General features: G+C 47.5%; 1 pseudogene; it reads right to left on the bottom strand.

Annotated features, from left to right (window-relative positions):
* Window positions 1–760: 760 nt before the first annotated feature.
* On the bottom strand, window positions 761–7,079 carry LOC114911680 (microtubule-associated protein 6 homolog; annotated as a pseudogene).
* Between the last annotated feature and the right edge of the window lie 819 nt (window positions 7,080–7,898).

Below are 7,898 nucleotides of genomic sequence, written 5' to 3'. Positions count from 1 at the left end.
CTTTCTGACATAAAAGGACAGAGTGACAATGACAGTTGGAAAAGACGAGGTGGAAGAGACAACTACGTTCATCTATACAATATCTACAAAGAGAACTGTTACGTGGAGAAGCTGAAAAAGGAGGGAAGCTTCTAACCTTCAGGGAAGGAAACGAACATAGTGCCTGAGAGTAGAAAAGCTGAATAGCGAGCATGGATCCTAACCGTAACGGCGAATTTGTCACTTTTTCGCAAAACACCTGGAACTGACAACAGCATCTTAATGAAACCCGGCTTCAAATCAGACGATGAGTGTTATCAATAGCAAATACATTTTATATGGAAACGAACCGCTGATAAATGCTACCAGATAATGTGTGCCGGCGCAGACAGGACAGCAAACGCTCTGCTTTTTTTCAGTTCTGCACAAGAGGAGTCATTCTCGGAGAACATCCGCTGGGCATCTGGTCAGCATGTAGCCATGGAAACCTTGTAATAGAGAGAGAGCGAGCGGTGCGGAGCAGTGGGTGGCAGCTTGGCGTGTGTGCTTGACCCTGGAATTGGGGCCCATGTGGGGCGAGAGGCGGCGAGGCGGTACATCACATCGACATTACTGTGTTATCTAGAGCGAGACAGAGAGACGTGAGAGAAAGCGAGGGACCTAACGAGAGGGCAGAAGGAGCCGGGTTCATTTTGCAGCCTTTGTTTCCACCACAAGGAAAAGAACTAGAAGTGCGTTGATGTTACTCTTTCGCTTCAGCTAGTTTGTTGTTTATATCTCTTTAGCCTTCTTCTTCTCGCCCTTCCGCCGGGGTGGACTCTGGGTCTTTCTCAGATGCCTTTTTCTTGTTACCGGCCACCGATGACACCTGCTTCTCTTTGGCCTTTTTCACTGGTTTACTATGGCTTGACACTGGTGTTGATGTCTTTTTTGGTTTGGATTTTGGAGTGCTTGGCTTCTCAACCTGAAGAGACACAAGGAACAGCATTAAAAGCGGAACAAATCTGAACAAAATGTAAATATTGAATTGTGCTTATGGTTTCGGTCTGAGGGTGTGGATGGATCTAAAACGTTATATTTACACAGAAAACCATAAACGTTACGTACGCGGCTTGAACATTTAGGAGCAGGAATACCAGCTTGAACAGGTATTGCACGGGATTTGATTCACACAACTTACTCAACGGGCAACATGATGGCAGCAGTGTTTTTTCAACTGGCTTGAGAAGGTACTATACACCTGTAATTCATGGATGTTCTGTGGAAATGGTATGTGCCTCTCATGCTGAGTTAACAAGGCCTGGCTCTGAGGATGTGACAACAAACAAGGCTCTTACTTTGCTGAGTTCCCTGCCAGGTTCACTGTAGAGGCTTCGTATCCTTCGATGCTCTTGGAGTTTGTTGTCGGCCGATAGGTGCCGGCTCTGCTCGCCCCTGAAGGTGGCGCTATAGCTGGTCTCGAGGCTAGATTTCTCCTCCACCGGGGGGTTGTATTGTGACCTGGCTCGAATGGGCTTCACAGGCTTCACATCCATGTATGCTTTGAATTCATTCCTGAAAAAAGGAATAATGTTGGAAGAATAATGAGGCAAAACAAGAACACATAGCACCTCCACAGAGAGCTTGCAGTGGAGCCCAGGAGAGCCTGGAAACACTGAGTACCTAGAACATACTGAATATACTGTCAGTGTGGTCTCCAGCAGAGTACCAGTTCCGCAGTGTCGAACACAACTAAGGCGTGCCAGCGTGCATCATACCTGGCATCACGACAATCCTGCATTCAGGGACTGTATCGATACACTTCAGAGAGACCCAAGTTGGAGTGCAGTAAAAACATTATATATTTACATGGAATTCAGAATGAAAGCTGTAAGAAGATGATATTTTACAATTATTATTTTAGCACATTCATCTGATAATCTTGGTGAATATCATTTTTCAGAATATCTGCACAAATGCACACGCGCACACGCACACACGCACACACACACACACACACACACAGTCTGAACCGCTTGTCCCATATGGGGTCGTGGGGAGCCGGAGCCTAACCCAGCAACACAGGGCGTAAGGCTGGAAGGGGAGGGGACCAGTCTATCGCAAGGCACCTCAAGCGGGCCTTGAACCCCAGACCCACTGGAGAGCAGGACCCAGTCCAACCCACCACATCACCGTGCCCCCTCTGCACAAATGCAGAATACCGTAAATACATACACCTTTATAATGCTCAGACCTGATATCACTTTGACTTCCCATTTTGTTTTCATGTAATGCTTCCAAACTCATGTTTTAACATAACAGATCCACATTTCACAAAAGCGTTAATATAATTTCATTGAAAAGTGAAATAACTCAAAGCCTTAAAACTCATCACGGATTAAGAAAAGCATTTATTTATTAGACACTTTTCTCCAAAGCAACTTCCAATGAACTCTGTGTAGTGTTATCAGCCCACACACCATATTCACCAAGGTGACTTACCCTAAATACACTACTTACAATGGGTCACTCGTCCATACATCACTGGAACACACTCTCTCTGCCACTCACACACTATGGGGGAACCTGAACAGCATGCCTTTGAAGTATGGGATAAAACCAGAGTACCCAGAGGGAACACATACAGACATAGGGAGAACATATAAATTCCACACAGACTCAACAGGGATCAAACCCACAACCTCTCATACCACCCAGGGGCCATGAGACAGCAGCACTACTCGCTGTACTACCATGCCATCCCAAGGAAGTCACTAAAAACCTAACTCTAGCTCTCCATTAACTATTTTCTTTGTGACACTAAGTTTTAAGTCACTTTGAAAAAAATTATGCCATCATTCTGTTTTGGCAGTTATAGCTATGCGGAAGTCTGATCCAGATAAAAGTTAGGAATTATGAAAAAGTTGTAAATCTCAGGGTCTCGATCTACTTATTTTTTAATTATGATGCAGTTTATTCTCATTAACTGATAGATAAATTTAGCAACTACTGATGAAACAGTCCTATAAATAACAGCATACATCATCTGGTCACTAAAATTACAAAAAAACTATAAGAAAATGACCTTACTGGTGTTACATTAAATAACATACCATCAAAGCTGACATGCACTCTGCTACAGAACAGAGAGGTAATGTAACCTCATTTTTGCACATTAATAGACAATGCTTTCATGCGTAAATAATTGTAACCTTAACATTGTAAGTCGCTTTGGAGAAAAGCGTCAGCTAAATGAATAAATGTAAAGCTTTCCTCCAAAGTGACTTACAATGTTAAACAAACCACCTTTTCATACAACCGTGTAATTTTGAGTAAGCATGTCACTCTAGGGTATTACAGATGGACAGAGGATTCAAACTTGCAACCTTCAGGATTGAAGGGAACAGCTCTAACTACAACACAACCAACTGCCTCTAAACTTTTGCCTGAAACACTGCTTTCATCTGTTTTACACATTAAAATTTGTGCTCTTAATATCAGACACGTTAAAGGTTAAAGGCTGGTTTATAGTTTTTAAGTTCCTTTCCAGAGACAGCAGTTCCAAACTAAATTGTGTTTACGTTCTTCTCTCACCTTACAAACACATTTGGCACTCTGGCACGGGACGTCGATTGTTCGTGACTTTTCAGTCACTTTTGTCACTGAATGCCAGTGAATAAAAGCTGAATAATACTTAATGTTGCTCCACATTCAACAGGTTATGTTTTGTAAAACCTCACAAAACAAAACTTTATCCAACAGGTTTTAAAGTATTTAACATATTTTAAGTATTTAAAAAAAATTAAACTATTTTTTAAAATTTAACTTCATATACATTCTTTGGATAAATACACGCACTGCAGACAGAGCACGTAGTGTAAAACGATGGACGAGGGCTTAAAACACATATATGACCAAAGCCATCCGAAATCTATCATGACCACCATCATAACAGATGGGACAAAGAGGTCAGTGTCCAACGTTTTTAACTCAGTCCAGCGACAGTCACCAAATGAGTTACTCCTTGCAGTAATACAAACCAAATTAGCTGCAGATGACAGCAGGAAGTTGTCACATGCAACCAAAGGGTATTTAGGTGATGTGGAGCCAATCCCAGAAAAAAGGCTGCGCACATCTGGATGGGGGTGCATTTTGTTATAGAGCACTATGCCCCAAGCATCCCATGGCTAAAACTGAGTCACAGACTCACCTAAAATACACTGATCAGAGCAGGAGGGGCCCAGGAACCACACAAACTCCACAACAGATAGCAAAAAACAAACTGCGCACTCAACCTTTATTATGAACTTTGTTATGGTGCTTGATTTACCTTGGTCAACCACTCCAGACTAATTTTTTAATTACTTTGAACCGCTCCGGAGCTGATATGCAAAGGGAGGCCTCGTTCTCGGCCTGCTCCTCGGGTGCAAACGGGCGCAATAAAACAATGGAACACAACAAAAAGGCCGTGGTGATCGTTCTGCTGGAGTTTCTCATTTCTTCATTTACAAGGTCACATCAGTAACAAACAAAAATGTGTGAGACAGCAGGGAGCAGCTGAAGTTATGTGTTTCCATTACCCAGCGATACTTTTATCATCTGGATATGACTTGAATTATTTTGTTTTCTTACCAAATCCTGTTCCTGGAAAACACAAAAGATAAACAGAGTAAGACTTTATGTAAAAAGTGATAGTGAAATATCGACAGAAGGGCAGGGTGGTACGGGGGTGTGGTGGCACAGCAGGTTTGGCCTGTGCCTGCTCTCTGGTGGGTCTGGGGTTCAAGTTCTGCTGGGGGTGCTTGCAACAGACTGGTGTCCTGTCCTGGGTGTGTCCCTGCCCCCTCCAGCCTTACACCGTGCTGCTGGGTTAGGCTCCAGTTTGCCGCAACCCTGCTCGGGACAAGCGGTTTCAGACTGTGTGTGTGGGCATGGTGGTGTGACGCATCCTACTTTCATGTTGCACCTCTGAGGTTTGCTGTCTTGTGTTTTCTTCTTACATTACATCTGTTGGCCCGGGTTTCCTCTCAGCACTTTGGGTTCACCACACATTACAAGAATATGCTGTAAAGCTGAGTTGGTGACTCTAAATTGTCCTCAGTGTGTGTGAGTGGATCTGTCCGTGTGGGTGGTCTGCAGTATACCCCGGTGATCTGTTGAAGGTGCACCATGACTTATACCCTGTTCCTTCTGGGATGGGTTCCAAAAAGCAATTACTGAAAATGAATGGATCAGTTATGGATGTGTGACAGAACTTTCACTGACATTAACCAGGCAAAAAGCCTTCCCATGGCGATGTTTTTTTGAAATAATTAGTTTTGAATATTCATACTGCGGGGGTGCGGTGGTGCAGTGGGTTGGGCCGCAGTCCTGCTGTCTGGTGGGTCTGGGGTTCGAGTCCCGCTTGGGGTACCTTGCGACGGACTGGCGTCCCGTCCTGGGTGTGTCCTCTCCCCCTCCGGCCTTACGCCCTGTGTTGCCGGGTAGGCTCCGGTTCCCCGTGGCCCCGTATGGGACAAGCGGTTCTGAAAATGTGTGTGTGTGTGTGTATTCATACTGCTTCTCACCTTGCATTTAGTTACAATGCAAGTCATGTTATACCAAACAAGTCACGTTACCCCACTGCTGGTATGGTTATACTTTCAGTTTAGTGGACAAGGACAATTTAGAGATTTTCCATAGTGAAATCTGATATAAGGATGGGATCATTTAAAAAGATCAGGTATTGACAACCAGTCGTAGAAATGAAAATGACATTAAATGCAACCACATCCTCACTAGAGAGGGAGAAAACACCTGCTAGTAGGACAGCTGGGAATGTAATGGTTGGAGCTACTGGCCTTGGACCCAAAGGCTGCAGGTTCAATCCTTACCTCTGACTGCAGTACTCTTGAGCAAGGTATTTACCCTCAATTGCTCCAGTAAAATGACCCAGCTGTATAAATGGGTTAATAATTGTAACCTTAACATTGTAAGTTGCTTGGAGAAAAGTGTCAGCTAAATGAATAAACGTAATGGAAGAAAACATGGGAAAGCTGTAGACTGAAAAATCAGGATGGGACGCACATACGGTAGATTCCTTTAAATTGTGTTGCTGGATTAGATGTTTAAGGGCATCGCTGCCAGTCAGGAAACCCAACAGATGGATGTCGGATCAAATCAAGGCAGAACTCTCATCGGCCGCACTAATGGTAAGACTGAGCTTGTCATGCTTTACAAATTGCGCAGAGACTGGGTTCTTTCGGAAAGATGGCACCGCTTGGAATAGCTGGAGGGAAAGAAGAAGAGGACCACCAGCAACCGGGAGGATGGACTCGATCGCAGTGATTGTGGACACACCGCTTTCAAGGAGGAGGACCCAAGAACATTCTGGAGGCACTCTGTCTGTGTGATCACCTGCGGTCTTCGCTGACTTGAGAATGCGAGAAGGATGCTGAGGAGGCCTGCCTACCTGTAGGAGCTGCCGGTGCCGAGCTCCTCCTTGATCTGCCTGTTGAGCGCATCCACTGCCGCCCTTCCTCTGCCCTCCACAGCAGCATCCGCCCTGCCGCTCAGCCTCTCCGCCCCCTCTCCTTCTTCTCCTGCTTCCTCGCCTGCTGCTTCATCTCCTTCTCCTGCACCTTGTCGGCAGTCTCGCTCTTCTCCAGCCCGCTCTCATCTTCTGCGGGGGGGGCGCGCCAGGACCGGGCGCTCAGGCTCGGCTTCGGGATCCACGGGTGGTCCCGTTTCTTGGGGATCGGCCACGGCTTGAAGTCCTTCTGGTACTGCGTCTCGTTGTTGAACGGGATCTCCGAAGGCTGGTACTCGTTCTTGGGTTTGCAGCTTCGCTCCGGCCGCACCTTCCACGCCCTGAAGTCCTGGCGCATCACGGAGGCGGTGGAGCCCTCGGCGCCCGCGGCCCTGGAGACGCCCTGGGTGGGCTGCGTTTCTATGGCGACACGGCCCTGGGGGGGCGCCTGCTTGGAGCGCGGCTGCACATGGAAGTGCGGCTCGTCCGTCGCGTCCGAGTACTTGGTGAAGACGAGCGGCACGGCGATGTCCGCTTTGTCCAGCTCAGTCCAGAAGCGGTTAATGCAGCAAGCCCTGGTGATGCAGGGCCACGCCATGGCGGCCGAGAAGCAGAAGCGCCTGCCCTGCAGTGAGTAGCCGTCTGCGACGCGGATAACGCGGAAACCGCGGATAGAGCGCACGGGTGCGAAGCGCGTGCGAACTGCGAACACACTCGGGTGAATCGTTTCAGCCGCGGAATCAGAGCTTTGCTCAGACAAAGCGGCCCTCAGAAATACCTGCCCTTGAGGGCGAGGGGGTGGAGGGGGGGCTTGGTGGAGGGAGGAGCGCGTGCGAACGAGCGGCCGCCCGCGCGGAGACTCAAAGTGGCGACGCGGAGTAACGTCGCGCAAGAATTGGCGGCCGGCGAAGTTTCTTCGCGCTGCTTTAAAAGAAGTGAAGGACAGACGATCCGCAGCCCGACCGCACCCGGACGGAGAAGATGCCCCGCATCCGAGCACCACCACCTGCCTCCGCCTGCATCAGCACCTCGGGAGCGCCGAGGGCGGGACGCGCAGTCATTAACTCTTCCCTGCCGGGCGCGGACCAAAAAAAGGCCAATCCCAACGTGAACACCAAAGTACAGTTCCATTTACACTCAGATATCTGATATGTGACTGAGAATCACGCGTGTCCTCGACCTCGTAGGAGAAGCAAACGAAAAAAATCCTCCGCGATCGTTTCTCTCTATACTATATAATTATATGGTCGCTGCCGTCTGAGTTTGTTTGTCCGCGAGCGACCGGCGTCAAGCTCACAGTTACTCGTCCCGTAAGTTATTTTTACTGTCTGAACCGAGGGCGAGCGCCTAGCTCAAGGGTACAACCCCAGGAAGAGGGATTCGAATCCGTGGCCTTCGGATTAGACAGTTGTCGCAAACACCGCAGTACGTG

Source organism: Scleropages formosus, chromosome 10 (genome assembly GCF_900964775.1).
Source record: "Scleropages formosus chromosome 10, fSclFor1.1, whole genome shotgun sequence".
Lineage (NCBI taxonomy): Eukaryota > Metazoa > Chordata > Actinopteri > Osteoglossiformes > Osteoglossidae > Scleropages > Scleropages formosus.
The sequence above is the reverse complement of the archived record's forward strand: the minus strand, read 5'-3'. Positions and strand labels throughout refer to the sequence as shown.